Below are 16,672 nucleotides of genomic sequence, written 5' to 3'. Positions count from 1 at the left end.
ATTGGAGACCATCTTCTCTATTAAATCGACGGCTCCTCGAACCGTCTTAGAGAAAAAGGCTCCTCCAGCTACCGCGTCTAGGTGGTCGTGAGACGTGGGAGTGAGTCCATTGTAGAAATTCTGTAGAATTAGCCACGATGAGGACAGGCGGCCACATATTCCTGAAGTCGTTCCCACGCCTCAGGAATAGACTCATCCCTCGTCTACTGGAAACTCAAAATTCATCCATGAAGGGTGTTGTTTCTGCCTATCGGGAAAAACTTCGATAGGAATGTCGTAGAGCATTTGTCCTAGGTGTTGATTGTAGCACAATTGGCATAGAACCACTGCTTCGCTTTCCCAAGGAGAGAAAACGAAAACAGCCACAGCTTGACAGCGTCTGGACTGACACCCTTCATGGTGTACGTGCTGCAGATCTCCAGGAACTGTTGTAAATGAGCATTGGCATCCTCATTAGGCTTGCCACAGAACGGGCTACCCTGCGTCATTGTGATGAGGCTGGACTTCAGATTGAAATCCACGTCTCCCATATTGATCTGCAGCCCAATGGCCACGTTGTCAGTAGAGGGAGCAGCGAATTCGCGAAGGGTCTTGTCAGCCATAGTCTTGAAGGTCGGGGGCGCTGATATGGCTGGTTTCTTTGTCGGGAGAGTTTTCTTCGGAGCGATGACTCGCGGCTTGACGCTCCAAAAGAAAGCTTCTGAATTTTCTTTAAAGTTTTCCGGCAAGTTGAAACCAGTCATGCACTACCCTGTTTCCACAACAAAAGTGAAAACAACCAAGATTAGCCTGCAAAGGACAGTTATTATACAGAGGAAAATATAAAGTATTAGTATTGGTAATCTCTATTATAAATCTTCCCCGGCAACGGCACCAAAAATGCTTGTTGGTATTTCTTAACGACATTACTAGAAATATAATTCCCAGCAATGGCACAGAAATACTCCTGGTATATTATGGTTATAGAGTTCATCCGCAAGCGCACGGATATACCATTGTAGCATTTCACCCGAGAGTATTCCAAGGGTATCGTATTTATTTAATCCCGTGGGAAGATCATAGAGAATGAGAACCGTACCAATAATTTATATATTACTTGTAATAATAATAGTCTAAGCAGGGGTTAATATTATTCATAGGGCAGAATGACACACAAGCATAGAACTTCTCATTCTCATACTAAATTATCTAAGCTAAGTAGAAAGAAAGTAATACTAATACTAGACACCTCTCATCCGTAGCATATAACCCCAAATAATGATACCCAATAATCTAGACACCATGCCTAAACTACCTGATACTACTCTAATATCGTCGTCATGACATAGAGTAATTGCAATAGCAAACATTATACCCATACCTGTGCATCTCCCAGATAAGCTAGCAGTATAATCAGTATAACATGAACATAAAGTAAAGTTGGCATTCATATACTCGGAAAGTATTTCCATACCAAAAATGTATAAAGAAGAGTATTCTAAATAAAGTACAAAGCTTACAAAAGAGAAAAGGAGGGTTCGGCCAAACCCCCTGGTTCGGCCGAACCATGGGCCGGCCCAACCAGCCCAGGTTTTGGCTGGTGGCCTCCTCTCCTGATCCTTGTTGCGGACTTGTGAATTTTGGCCCAGTTCATCGTGTCAATTCTGAGTTCTTGGCCCATTCATGCATAAGTCTGATTCTCGACATCCTCCGATTGATTTATCGTTTGATTTGATATCGATTCTCCTCCACTTTGTGTTCATTCTCTGCAAAAGGTTAGTAAACCCAATACTAGTGGAATATTATTATTCTAACATAAATATGCATTGCAAACATAACTAGTTCTCCTCTATTTCGGTTAGATTGACAGTCGAAACTGATCGCTAACGACCGTCAACAGGTATCCCTTGTAATTATCATTAGTTCAATATAGTGGTTTATTCGTAGTTTTGCTCCACAGGTGTGGAGAGATCTGGTGTGGAGAGTGATACATTGGGTTACCGTCAAGGTTAAAGGCAAGTGCATCTTGAACTAATTGTGTGGTTCATGGATTGTTTGCTCTATCTATTTATTTATGATATATTTCTATGTGATATGTGACTGCTTATATTCATATTGCTATTCAAACCATTTAGATTTCAAGTTTATCTTATGTTTACAATGTTATTCTTGTTTCAATATTCTGGATTCTGGTTTTGGTTAAATAATTCAAGTTCCATGCTTGCCATGGATATGTAATATGGTTTCAATTTGGTTCTTTGTTTCTGGTTTCAATTATTCATGTTCCATGCGATTCATGGATGTGCTATCTTGTTTTATTCATGTTCATGTGGGTAAGCGTTGATTACGCTTACTTGGATTTGCCGGCAAATGCTAGGATGTATTCACAACTGTCCGGGATGGAAACTACTACTTCATTTCATTTATGCCCAGGATGGGAATTACTATTTTCTTTAACCTTGCTATTTCTGTTCAAAGAAAGAAAACTTTTTGCTCATTCTTTATTTCCAATCATGTGTGTATATTCTTTATTTCCAATCATGTGTGTATGTGTTTTCTACCTCCATATTGTACTTGCTGAGTATTTCTATACTCACTCTTGTGTTTATTTGGTTTTAGATACACATTGAGATCGGCATGCATGGGCGAGAAGTAGCACCCTTATATACACATTTATCTGCACACTATCAAAACATATCGCTTAGGTCCATAATAACACTTAAACTATATCATGGTTTAGTCTTGTAATAATTTTTTAGATATATATTAGTTTTTTTCCATGGATTATAAGGATGGATCGCTCTGTGGGAATGATATTATTAATAGTTTAATATATGACTGCCTGTCGTGGATGTCCATATTTATAGGGGAGACTGTCAAAATTCTTAATGAATTTAGGACTTGGTGGTTTTTGTTCCGTACTGTGTAGTATTCTAGGTAAAAGGATACATGGCGTTACATATTTTTCTAGCTATTTATAATACCTTGATAAAGTGAGGCTTTATTATTTGCAGCTAGCGATGCATAGGGTTGTTAACGGGCCGATCTAAGGCAAACCTAGGTACCTAGGCTGCGTGGGTCTTGCTGGGAAGTGGCATCGCCGCACCTTCACCCCCTTACAGTCGCGTCGAGCTCCCCGTGTGTGCGCTGTCTAGGTGTTCCTCCACTGTCCCTCGCCGAGGATGACAAGCGTTGGCTTGGCGCTGCCTTTGTATCCCCCCAACCCCACCGACGAAGCCCAGCCGCTCGTGCGACCGCTTCGTCGAACCGCCGACACCGTGGCTTTGCTTGGTGCGCCCTCAGCACGCCTCCCAGCCGACGAAGCCGGAGCCACTCGCTGCCGCATGACTGCTCCACCTCGACAGACCGCCGTCACCACCATCGCCATCGTCCACTCTCTCGCGTCGCCGGAGATTGGATTAGGGATAGTAGGGGAGAAAGGGGATTAGGGTTAGGTTTTTCAGACCCCTTTTCCGGCGGCGATTTCATCGGCGCGGGACCGATCTGAGCCATCCATAAGATCGGACGTCTCAGATCGGCCCCGTGTCAGGCTGCCACCGCTGCTGGGCCACGCAGTCTTTGGGCCGCTCGCCCTTCGCCCCGCGTCGAGTCGTCACTGGCAGATGGGCCGCCCACTGCTCGCCGTATGATCAGCTCGTGCGTTTGCGCTAAACAGGCCGGGCCAATGTGAAATAATCCCTTAAATGATGAGTTTGATGCATGTCTCTAGGAAAAAGGAAATTATTTTATTGTTTTTCTTGTCTTTGAATAAGTGGAAACTGTTCTTTTCAGATACACCTGCCAATTAGAACTGCAATTATAACAAATGGTTACAAAATTTTCATTAAGAAATTATTATTATGTACACACTCATCCTTAAAAATAGTGGACTAGCTTCATTCATATATATTTAAGACACATAAACCAAACGATGGACTTTTGACATTTTGGTCCTTTTTGAAAACTTATTTTACAAATAGACCCCTGGGAAAACTTAAACCAAAAATGGTCCTTTTTGGGGCGCCAGAGCGGCTGGCGCCGTACCCCAACATGGCGGCGCCAGCCACACTGGCGCCGAGCCCGTGCCACCGTGGCACTAGGGCTGTCCGGAGGTGCTGACTGGGCAGAACGGGGGCGCCAGCCAAACTGGCGCGGCACCTCATACCACGGCGCCAGCATGGCTGGCGCGCCCCTCCTCTGCGGCCCCCCAACTTTCTCCCCCCCCCAAATTTTTTTTGCCAAGTCTGTTCTGCCTCCGGGCAAAGGCTGGCGCCCAGCCCCAGACCGCGGCGCCAGGGTGGCTGGCGCCGCCCTCCTCCTCGCCCGACACCCTTCTGCCTCCGGGCAAAGGCTGGCGCCCAGCCCCAGACCGCGGCGCCAGGGTGGCTGGCGCCGCCCTCCTCCTCGCCCGACACCCTTCTGCCTCCGGGCCCGGGCTGGCGCCGCCCTCTTGGACTACGGCGCCAGGGTGTCTGGCGCCGCCCTCGTCCCCCACCGAAACCCTTCTGCCTCCGGGCTACGGCTGGCGCCGCCCTCCCCGACCGCGGCGCCAGGATGATTGGCGCCTCTGCCTCCCTGCAAATTGAAGATATATATTGCACAAATGTACCAATTCACAGTTCGCAATTCAAATCACAATTCACAGTATCATACAGACTAAAACAAGTTCCAATTGCACAAATCACAATGCCAAAAGTCCATCACATATTCGACACATCAAACAATGCCAAAAGTCCATCACATATTCGACACATCAAACAATGCCAAAAGTCCATCACATATTCCACACATGAAACAATGTCAAAACTCCATCACATAGTCCTCACATAGTCCATCACATTTTATATCACATAGTGCACCACACATGTCATACTACCAACAAATAGATTAACTTCATACAAATCACTTCTTCCGTTGGCGCCGAATAGCTTGCGAGCCCGGAGTGTACCTACATTTGAAAATCCAGTGTTTAAAACATTTTAAAAACAAAATGAGGGAAATCAAATAACATTTGAGAATGGTAAGCTCATTTTACCTCTTTTTCGCTGCCCGAGTGGATCGCAAGTTGTATTGCGTGGGTTGCGTCCCCTGAGGCGCGTCGGGAAGCTGCGACATGTCTATCTCCTCAGCGTCTGGTGCGACGTAGTCCTCATCCTCCTCGTCGTCGTCGTCATCGTCGTTGCTAGGTGGAGCCGGCGCCTTCCCCTTTCCCCTCCCTTGCGGAATGCGTGACGATGACGAGCCACCAACTTCTTCACGCTCTTCTATCCTGATGGAGTGTCGAGCGGTACTTGGACGCGCGGATTGAGGTAGTGGTGGTGGTAGTCTCCGCGGTTGGTACACGTCGTCCAATCCAACCGACCTGCAACCTAATCTTGCTGCAAGTTTCCGGCACCTTTGACGAACTTTCTGCATTTTAAAAAAAAAGAAGTTTGTTAGGCATAACTCAAGTAATGCAAAGTGCTAAATAAATTTTACCTCTAAAACATTGCGGAGTGTGTTCTCTGTGTCCTCACCACCCCTCGGAGCTTGGAGGGCATGCCCCATTTCATTCACACTCCTGAGGAGCTCTCTCGACTGAAAGCGTGAGAATGTATATGTTAGGGTCTAGGGTGTAAATGGAAATAACTTTAACAAATGCAAGAAAACTTACGACTCTGTCTCTAAGTGGGGCGTGCTCCATTTGATATCCAACTCTAGTCCGGACATCATAGGGATTCCGCCCCTCATCGGAATCGCGGTCATCCTCTATGTCGGCTTCCGTCCAAGTAGGGCGGAGGAACAGTCTATATGTCCTATGTAGCCAACGAAGGTACTCTGAGAAAAAATGATTTTGGTGTATATTCTCGATGTACCTGTCGTTCCTTCCGGCTGTCCTCCATTCATCAATGTATCTGTTATGCTCAAGCCCCCAGTCTTTCACTTTCTTTGTTCTCACCCTGTCATACCTAGACAAGTGGAAGGTGATGAAACAAGAGTGAGCATCGACAAAGGTTAAATGGTACAAAATTGAACATTGACAATGAAAGCAAAACAAAGATAAGAAATATTTACTTGTGTAATTCAACTCCAGTTGAGATGTCCTCAACCGGCCAGTCTTGCTTCTTCCCGAATTGTCGCATGACACGGTGCGGAAGGTGGTACTCAACTGCCCAGAAACAAATCAATGGGCACTGGTACATGAAGTAGTCAGAGTCTCGATTGCACATCGAGTTCAGGGTCAGGCTTGAAGCCTCATTTGTGTGGTATGGTAACCACTCAATCTGCAAAAGTTGAAGAGATGTCGTTGGTTAGTATCTCAATTAAAGAAGTAAATGTCTAACTAGAAGTGATATTGGAAGTACTTACATGTTGAGGCTGTAAGCAGTCCATCTCATTGACATAATGCTTGTATGCCACATCCCGGTGAGCATGTGCAGTGGCTGTCCTCTCAAAAAGGTAGGCCACTGTCTTCTCCATGTCTGGCTCATTGTAGGGCCAAGTAGTGGAGCTTTGCCTCCACTTAGGCCTTCCAACCGGTAGTCTTAACCACATCCACAGCTGAATCAATAGCACACAACCACTCATGTTGGACGATGGTGCCTGGCGACAACAGGCCTCACAGAGCTGTCTATATGTCCACGCCAACACTGCTGAGCCCCAACTGAAACGGCCCAGATCACCAAGGTTGGCGACCAAAGGAATCCATATCACCGAAGCAATGTCACCCCCAGCATCAGGAAATAGAACCCCTCCCAACAAGTGCAAGATGTATGCACGGGCGTAGCACTCAACACGCCATGGCTCAGCGTCGTCGTCAAGCTGTGAGAAGTTCTGACTCAGCCAAGACAGGGGTATTCCATTTTGCTTCTTCTTGCCCCCTTGCCCCTGCTCAATGTTCAGTGGAATGCCAAACAGCTGCTCCACTTGTGCACGCCATCCAGGATTCTCTGTCCTGCCCGTCACGGCATGCCCCCGTAATGGGAGGGCCAAGATCATAGCCACATCCTGTAGAGTGATGGTCATCTCACCACTGGGGAGGTGGAAGCTGTGTGTCTCAGGCCTCCATCTGTCCACAAGTGCTGTCAACGCAGGAGCGTTGAACACTGGCATTCCTCTGCTCACGACCAAGGCCACCCCGAGCAACCCGGCCGCCCTTAGGTACGGGATGTACCTATCGTCGAACACTGGGGGGGCATGAGCTCTAACTCGGAGTGGTTGAAGTACCTGCAATAGCAATTGTAAATCAATTAGTTAATATAATGTCAAACACACGCTACCGATACTTGTGTACAAGTGAATTAATGTCGATTCATACCCTCCCCGCCTCGATCGCAGCCCCGCGATGACGGGCCTCGTAGTACGCCTCCAAGGCTGGGTAAGTCGGTGGTTGTCCCTCCTCGGCCATCCTACATGACAAAGTAATAAATTCACCGTTAGTTACCAATATGACATACATTAAAAGAAAATGAATGCGATAATCCAAAATAAATAAATAGACATTACATAGACAAGAATAAAACATGCATTGACTTAAGTAGGAAAACAAAATATTTACCTCCGTAACACTTATATTTTTTTTGGACTTCTTCTTTTTTGGACGCTTAGGACACTTAGGTTTCTTGTGACCCTCCTGGTGACACAACGAGCATCTATTTTGCACCGGCGCACCATCAAGTTGAACACATGAAGGTGGTTTCCTTCCAGAACCACCAAGACCCGAGTCCATTTCGTTCTTAAATCGCTTCGATCTCCTCTTCCCTCTTGTTTTAATCTTCAAATTTGGGTCAGCAACAAATTCTTCACCATCATACGGTGGCCACTGTGTGGGGTCGAGGTATGGCTCAAAGCGACTTGCCCATGTGTTCACAACGGCTCTTGAAGAGAAATGATACGGCATTCGGTTGGGAGATTCCTCATCAATTGCATGAATCAGATAAACGTGGATAAGATGTGAGCAAGGCATATGGTACAGCAATGGCCTTTGGCAAGAACATGAGTTCCCCTCACCTTCAACTTTGAAGGCTCTTGCGCCGAATCTAACACCGCCTCGCGTTATACCACCCCTCTCTGTGACCTCGTATGTCTTTTTCTGCTTATCGAAACACCTTGAAGTGTGTTTGTTCGCCTTACTTTTTTGCACCTTCATCTTACTATCAACCTTGGTGGACCAACGCTCCCCTAACTGGACTCGCTTCACTGCTTCATCATGTCTGTTCACAAAGTAATCATTGCACTTCATAAACGTAAATGATACTATGGCCGTCACTGGAAGCTTACGAACACCAACTAGCACGCTATTGAACTGTTCGGCCATGTTGGTTGTCATGTAACCCCACCGGCGGCCATTTCTATCGTATGCACGAGACCACTTATCTTTATCCAACAACTCATCTTCAAGCCATTTACGAGGACCTTCGGGAATACGCTGCCTTAGTGCCTCAACATCCTCTCGTGCCCTCCAAGCCTTGCCATACTTCACCCTATACTGGAAAACCTCAAATATATACAAAGCTAACGCAGAAGCAGAGAGTGTAGGTTGCAGTTTTATGGCATTGCATAACCTATTTGCTATGAACTTAGATGTCAGCTGCCGGTGGCTCCCTGAACCTTCGGCAGTAGCACAACTATGGTCCTTACCAACCCGTGATATCCTCCACGTGCCACTAGACCTCTTAGTTGCATGGACCTTCCATTTGCACCGTGGGTTTTCACATTTAACAGTGTACCTCCTGTTTGCGGCAGAATTGACAACACGGTATGGACGATGGTGCACGATGGCGTACTCCTGAAGCCATAGCTTCAATGCGACCATGGATGGGAACTCCAAACCCTTTCTGAGACCATCCACCTGGAATGGTTCTGGCAACTGATCTAGGTTGATGCCGCCATCTAGTATTGCACCATAGGCATGTGTTAGGTCCCTAAACTCAGGAATGTCCGGCTTCCTCCCAAACACCTTCTCAAACGCACGACATTCCTCTAATGCTAACTTGTCATTGTTAGTTAGTGGAGGGAATGGACGGTCATCATCAGAGTCTTCAGCAAATTCAACATCATATTGCTCAACACTTGCCTCCTCGTCAACCTCCTCTCTATTGACTTCTACTGAGACAGAATCGTGACCACCACTCAATTCGACATAAAAGTAATCATCTGGATTCACATATTGGCTTGCTACTTCCGTCGTGTATTCACGGTTGCCTCCGTACAACGACCAATGCACACTCTCCGACAAATGTTCACTTAGATCAAGCCCCTCTTGTACTAACTCCCTTTTCATCTCCCTCGCTGCATCCACATCATCACTACCGCAATGTCTCTTTGATGGGCCTACCTCCCCTAAATCATTTCCAAGCAAAGGTCTCTTCTTATTTTCTTCCCCCTCCAAGTCTTCTCGTACCAACTCAGTCTTACTTGCACCCCCTCCACGACGAGAAGAATATGTCACAAAATTCTTCTCAATGTAATGATAAGAAGGAGATTTGTTTAGATCCAAATTTTCTACGGTACGTACCAACTTTGATGCAAACACCTCTAGAGATCTAAACTGAGACTCTTTTACCAAATCAAAATAAACTTCCCATTCCAACTGACCTATTACATTTAATATATACTTATGCCCTTGACCAACATCGTATCTCCCATAAAAACAAATCTCCACATTATCCTCGGTCCATCCAAGAACTTCTTTCACTCGTGACCTTAGTTCATCTAGAGTTGGGTGGGTGGGAAATAAAATGGTCTTCAATGACATATCCTCAAACTCAACATGTGCACCAACATAAGGTTCCACCATTCTACCACCGTAGTAAACACGAACAATTCTATCCATCTACACCAAAAAATCAAATGTAAATTTGCAACATAAATTAAATCTTCATTCCTAAACGTAGTCCAAACCGACGTATTATAACCAATGCATAACTTAATTTATCCCAAAGCTACTACTCCAAAAAAAAATATTTAATCTACCGACAACTATCAACAAGTTTACTAGTGCATTACACATCTAAATATTACAAATACTCCGTCATACAACCCAACCTAGTTCTAATTAACTATAATCAATTTCTATAATGCAACTAAAATTTTCTCCCCTTCATATAATTAATGGTTAAAAGTTTAACCTATAGGCTCTAGCATCAAGTCCATCAAATTAAAATTACTTTCATGCCTCAACCATAATTTTTCATCCATCCATCCAACCAAACAATCCAAATATTAACATTACCACATATATGGTTAAAAAAATCATGACACCAATGAGTACATTGCAAACATGTAGCATTACAACAAGTAAATCCTAAGAACAAATGCTAAAAATCACAAATTTGGGCAAAAAAGGGATTCTAGGGTTACCCTTCGATCTACAAATTCAACCAATAAAAACGAAAAAAAAGAGGGGGGAATGGAGGAGTCTACCTTTCTCTTCGATTTCCACAAAAAATCCCGCGAAAAACAAGTTCAAATGGAGTGGATTTGAGGTGGGGAGGTGAGGGGGAGAGAGTGGGGAAGAACTGCTGCTGCTCAGCTCGGGCTGATGCTTGGGCGAAAATGGGAGTGGGGAGAAGAAAGGTGGTGGGGCCCACGGGGTTTAGGGGGGCGGCCCACAGAGAAGGGGCGCGCCAGCCATGCTGGCGCCGTGGTATGAGGGGCGGCGCCAGTGTGGCTGGCGCCCCACTTCTGCCCAGTCAGCTCCTCCACGCCAGCCCTAGGGCCACGGTGGCACGGGCACGGCGCCAGTATGGCTGGCGCTGCCATGTTGGGGTACGGCGCCAGTAACTCTGGCGCCCCAAAAAGGACCATTTTAGGTTTAAGTTTTTCCAGGGGTCTATTTGTAAAATAAGTTTTTAAAAAGGACCAAAATGTAAAAAATTCAGTAAACCAAACACCCATGACTTAGTTTGTAACAGATGCATTTTGTTATACTACCGATGATGGTTGAATGAAAAACTTCTCATGCCAGCTTTACAAATTAAATATCATAAATATGTAGCTACATTGTGTTCTAAATGTCATTTAGACTTATATCATCTCTAAATTGCAATTTAGAGACATTGTTTGTCAAATGTTAGTTCACATCTTTTGGGTGCATGTCGATTGTGGAGATATTTGATTTGTTCATTGTAATTTTTATTTTTTCCGTTGCAACGCACGGGCAATTTGCTAGTAGCTGACAAATACACATAATAGTAGTTCATGATATGGATATGATACTAGCTAATTTATACTAGATCTATCACATCAAACGAAGAAAATAATTAAATAGTATTAGAGCGTGGCTTGATAAAGCTCTCAAGCCTACACGGGCTCGGCTTATTTATTTAGAACATATGAGCCGGCCTAGCTAGGTAGCCGCATCTTTTATTTCTTCTTACACGAAACACAAAGATACGCACACAATACGCGTATGTATGCCCATAATCCCCTTTTAACATATGCAATATATATAGAGAGAGGCTATAAAATATATGAATCCGTAAAGGCGTAAACCTAACTAACTGACTCATCTTTTCGCTTATGCTTATATTTATCAGCTAAAATTTAAATTGTCAACCTTAAATTTGGAGTTGATTTTGGGGTTTTTTCATCGAAGTTTATTTTTCAGCTTTTGCTTTTAGATCGCTAAGAACACGTATATAAAAGTTTTATTCACAAATTATTTTTTATTTGCAAATATACCGTTTCGTTTATTCCCTAAATAAGCGAAACGATGGGGCTGTAAATTTCTACTCCCTCTGTTTCAGGTTACAATACGTTTTGACTTTGGTGAAAGTCAAACTGCTTCAATTTTGACTAAGCTTATAGACAAATATAGTAATATTTATAATACCAAATTAGTTTCATTAAATCAATAATTGAATATATTTTCATAATAAATTTGTCTTGAGTTAAAAATTTTATTATTTTTTTCTTCAAACTTAGTCAAACTTAAAGCAGTTTTACTCTGATCAAAGTTAAAACATCTTATAACCTGAAACAGAGGGAACCTGAAACAGAGGGAGTAGCCACCAAAGATATAACGCAAGGGGCTTCCTCAGCTCGCTTCTACAGCCGTGCATTATATTATCGATCGACTACCACAATTTATGCAGAGGAAACTATGCATCAGTCAACATATATATATATAGTTGCACAACACTTGCACAAGCTAATGCTGGTGGCCTGGGACAGATGGACTGCAGGTGACCATATGTAGTAGAGCCTCCCTCTTCATTATTCGATCTCTGATGTTGTGGAACTGTGGAGATCACACGAAACTACTGTGAAATTGGATAGCTATAAAAGGTGTCTACCACTACATACATGTACAACCTGAGATTCCGACTGATCATATAAATGAATGATCGATACACATGACTTGAATATACTCCATATGTTCTATATTATAACTCATTTAGACTTTTTTTTCAATCAAACTTTGTAGAGTTTGACTAAGTTATTTATAGAAAAAATTAAAAACATTTAAAACAACAAATTAGCTTAATTAAATCTAACATTGAATATATTTTGATAATAAATATGTTTTGTGTTTAAAAAATATATTATGTTTTTTTATAAACTAGGCCAATATTAAACAAGTTTGATTAGGAAAAAAGATAAAACGATTTATAATATGAAACGGAGAGAGTATATGTATTTGGTGCCCTTACGTAGACGAATCGATAGGTCATCATCTGAGCAGTGCATCCAAGGCTGACAGCTCGTCGTCATGGCGGACAGAGGTTTGATTTATACCTTTTAATTTCACTCAGGAAATTTTGGTCCTCTTCTTTTGATCAGAGTGCTCGTGTCCACAGATCGAGCACGGGCCGACGACCTGGCTATATTAATATGCCAGATTCACAGGTTATATATGTAGGGATGATTTTAAAGTAAGATTTTGCAGAGAATTAAGCGTGTTACAAATAATGGAAAATTTCGATTAAGTTCGAGAAAGCGTTAATCTTTTGTATTATTGAGGAGTTATAAATAATGGTGACCAGCTTAACTATATTTGGTGTCTTAATTTGAGTGGTGATGGGTTTAAGCCTGGCCGGTCGTCGTCCCAACGGTGGTGTGTTCCTAGCCTTTTGCTTTTTATGTTGCTTGTAAAGACTCGTCTTTCGGCTTTCTCCAAAAAATATATTTGCTCCGTATTTTAATGTATGACGCCGTTGACTTTTTAACAAATGTTTAACCTTTCGTCTTATTCAAAAAATTTATATAATTATAATTTATTTTATTGTGACTTGATTTATCATGAAATATTCTTTAAGCATGATATAAGTATTTTTATATTTTAAAAATTGTGAGTACATTAGTGCCAACTGCCAAACGGCTTGAGTTAAAAAAAATATTCACAAGTGGTTGAATTTAGATGGTGATCTAGCTAGCTAGTGGTTGAATAGGTGATTGCTATAAACTCCCTCCGTTTTCAATGTATGACACTGTTGTTTTTTTAAGATACATTTGCATTCGTCTTATTCAACAAAATTATGTAATTATTATTTATTTTATTGTAACTTTATTTATCATCAAATATTCTTTAAGCATGATTTAATTATTTTTATATTTGCATAAAAAATTTTGAATAACACGAATGTCAAACATTGATAAAAAAAAATCAACGACATCATATATTGAAAAACAAATAGAGTATTAATTAAAACCATTCGCTAGACAAGCGGATGGATCCAAACTTCAATGTCAAACTGGGTCTACTCTCTCTGTCAAAAAAAGACCCCTCCCAATATAACGAGACAGGTCGCATCCTTTCTTAGGTTGGTTTTTTTTTTGGACAGAGAGAGTAAGTTTCAACTGGATACATATTTAATATTTTCCATTTTTCCCACCTTCCTCACGGATAAAGGGAGGACCAACTTGCTAAAGCTGAAAGAGTCAATTTCAGTCCTTGTCATCCTATATATGCTTTTCTCCTTCTCATCTACACACATACATGTTCTCCAATACACAAATGTTCTTCATTGTTTTCTTAAGAGAAAGCACGTGGATCGACATAAACAACGTATCACCCCGTCCACACGTACAAATAACGGAAACCAAAATAATTGATATGCAGGAACAATGAACAAGAGAGAGACATATCACCCTTGGAGCATACACTAATTCGTTATCACCTCTTTGTGGTTGTTACATTATAGTAGTCTCTAGACGAAAATATGTACGTACTCTCCCTGTCAATCAACTAAAGAGAGTCCTCTTAAAACTGAGGACTACGGTACATGTGCCGTATATATTGTCAGTATATTATAGGATAGATTTGGTATTTGTTAAAAATCTAAAAAGGATTGTTTAGTCATTTAAAATAGGTTCACGAATAGGGATTAACTTTCCCGTGGTTTTTTCTGTTGTGGATATCGTCATCCGCGTGTAGTGCTTTTTTCCGTTTCATCTAGCATCCCTGGCGACGGAGGCTCTCGGCGCACCTCACTCCCGCCCCGGCGCCAGGAGAAGCCGATCCTCCACGCGCCCGGCGTCTCCCGCGTCCCTATGTGAGCCGAGTGGCTTCGGTTTCGATTGGGTGCCGGGCAAACGGATCTGACTAAGTGAGATAGCACGAATTTAAAAAAAATACCCCCACACAAAAAAATATAAAAATACAAATATACCCTATTCAATTTATACTGCAGGATAATTAGGAAAATCAAATGAATTTACACTGTTAGATCAAATATACTGATAGTATATACTTGCAGTAGAATGTACCATAAAATTTCTCTTAAAATTAGTTCATAAACATAAGCATTCTGAATAATACTTGCCAATCAACTTTCATTCAATTCATCTTACTGTTAAGTTAACCACCATCACTCACAAACATCCCTCGAATTAAGGGGCAATAGAAATTTTCCCCTTAACCTTAATCTCTACTTAAAAGAAGAATTACTATATTAATTTGTAACCAATATGGTAATTATATTTAATTTTGTCATATTCTTTAAATATAGACCTTTAATTATAGTTTCCACATTTAATAAGAGATATAAAGCACATATTTATAGTCCAGTTGGCACTCAAGAATACATTTTTGCATGCACTGTGAAGTTGTGGTTACGACCCATCTTATTTTATCAGCCTATAGTATATCATTATCATCTCAGACAAGTGTACATAAACAACAAGGTAGCTTATGTGGGTTGGCTTAGCATCTGATGATTGGCTTTCCCTGCCAAATATTTTGCAAGATTCGAGTTCCACGGGCAATGTTAATATATCCACTTTCCCTTGATAATTAGAAATCATGGGTTTTCACAACAAACTTACTACAAGTGGACCAAATTAAAAGATAATTAATCAACATGTTTCACGTATCTCACCCAATTAATTAATTTTCTTGTTACATACTCCCTCCATCCAAAAAAAAAAAGACAAACTCTGGGTTTCCGTGTCCAACATTTGACCGTCCGTCTTATTTAAAAAAATTATGAAAAAAATTAAAAAGACAAGTCACGGATAAAGTATTAATCATATTTTATCACCTAACAACAATAAAAATACTAATTATAAAAAAAATTCATATAATACGGACAGTTAAACGTTGAATACGGAAACCTAGGGTTTATTTTTTTTTTTTAAGGACGGAGAGAGTATATACTGTATAGTATCTTAGTTGGCAGCCAGGCAATCGCTGTCGTCGGCTAGCTCGTCATTGTCGATATGGTTTCTGATGCGCGTGCCTGACACTCTGTTCATGCGAAATCCTGCACGATGTATGCTGAGTTTTTTCTCCATTAATTTACCCTTAGACTTGCGCTGATTTTTGTAGGGTACTTTTAACATGTTTTTACCGGGGTCGTAATTAATTCAAATTTGAACCTTGCGCTTAGTCTACTATAACTATAACTATGGTACGTACTCCCACCATCATATAAAAAATGAATTTAGAAACTATGGTACGTACCCCCACCATTCTATAAAAAAAACGAATTTAGAATCGTATGTGATATATTCTAGTACTACAAATCTATATATATGTACTAGAGTATATCATATCTGGGACTAGTTTGATTTTTTATGAAACGGAGGGAATACATCACCACGCCTCTGCGCCGCAAGGGCCATTTCTCTCCCCCCCTCCTGTTTTTCTAACGAGTGACTAGCTAAGAGCATGGTCGATGTTTAGGACCAGCAAAGATGCTACGAGTGAGATTCGCCACGAGATTAGTAGTTGGTTAAGAAATCTGTAATGTATAGAACTAGCACAGGTGCTATGGGTGAGATCTATTGTTACTAAAAGTAGATTTAAGGATTGATCTCTTCCTCTCATGAGTAGTGGAATGTACCCTCTCTCCTTCAAAATCCGATGCTATAGCTAGTACCTGTTACTACCTTGAAACCCATGTAAAAAAATTATGCAGTGTATAGGGTGGTGTCGATGATATGGGCCCGGTGTATCATGTTTAGAGAGAGGAGGCTGCCCCCGAACCCACGTGGCACCCCCCGAGGGGGGTCGGGCCCGGGGTGGAGTAGCGGCTGCCCCCTCCCAGCTTGTACCGAGTTTGGAGGGAGGAGGCCACCCCCAAAGTCCCAAACCCATGTGGCATTCCCTCGAGGAGGGGCGGGCCCGGGGTGGAGAGGCAGCTGCCCCCTCCTCGCTTGGGGGTCGGGCCGTCCCGACCCCCTCGGCACATCATCCTACGTGTGCGAGTTGGGTGGGCGCGCCCAGCGCCCACCTAACCGCATTTAAGCAGACCTTGCAGCCACGCCA

The 16,672-nt window shown here is 42.4% G+C and overlaps 1 non-coding gene across 1 annotated transcript; it reads left to right on the top strand.

Annotated features, from left to right (window-relative positions):
* Window positions 1-129: 129 nt before the first annotated feature.
* Window positions 130-235, top strand: LOC127764890 (small nucleolar RNA R71). The gene has a single exon (XR_008016028.1). It is a non-coding gene; the product is annotated as a small nucleolar RNA R71 (small nucleolar RNA).
* The last annotated feature ends 16,437 nt before the right edge of the window (window positions 236-16,672 follow it).

This window comes from Oryza glaberrima, chromosome 2 (assembly GCF_000147395.1).
Source record: "Oryza glaberrima chromosome 2, OglaRS2, whole genome shotgun sequence".
In the NCBI taxonomy this organism is placed as follows: Eukaryota; Viridiplantae; Streptophyta; class Magnoliopsida; order Poales; family Poaceae; genus Oryza; species Oryza glaberrima.
This window is presented reverse-complemented; position numbering and strand designations above follow the sequence as displayed.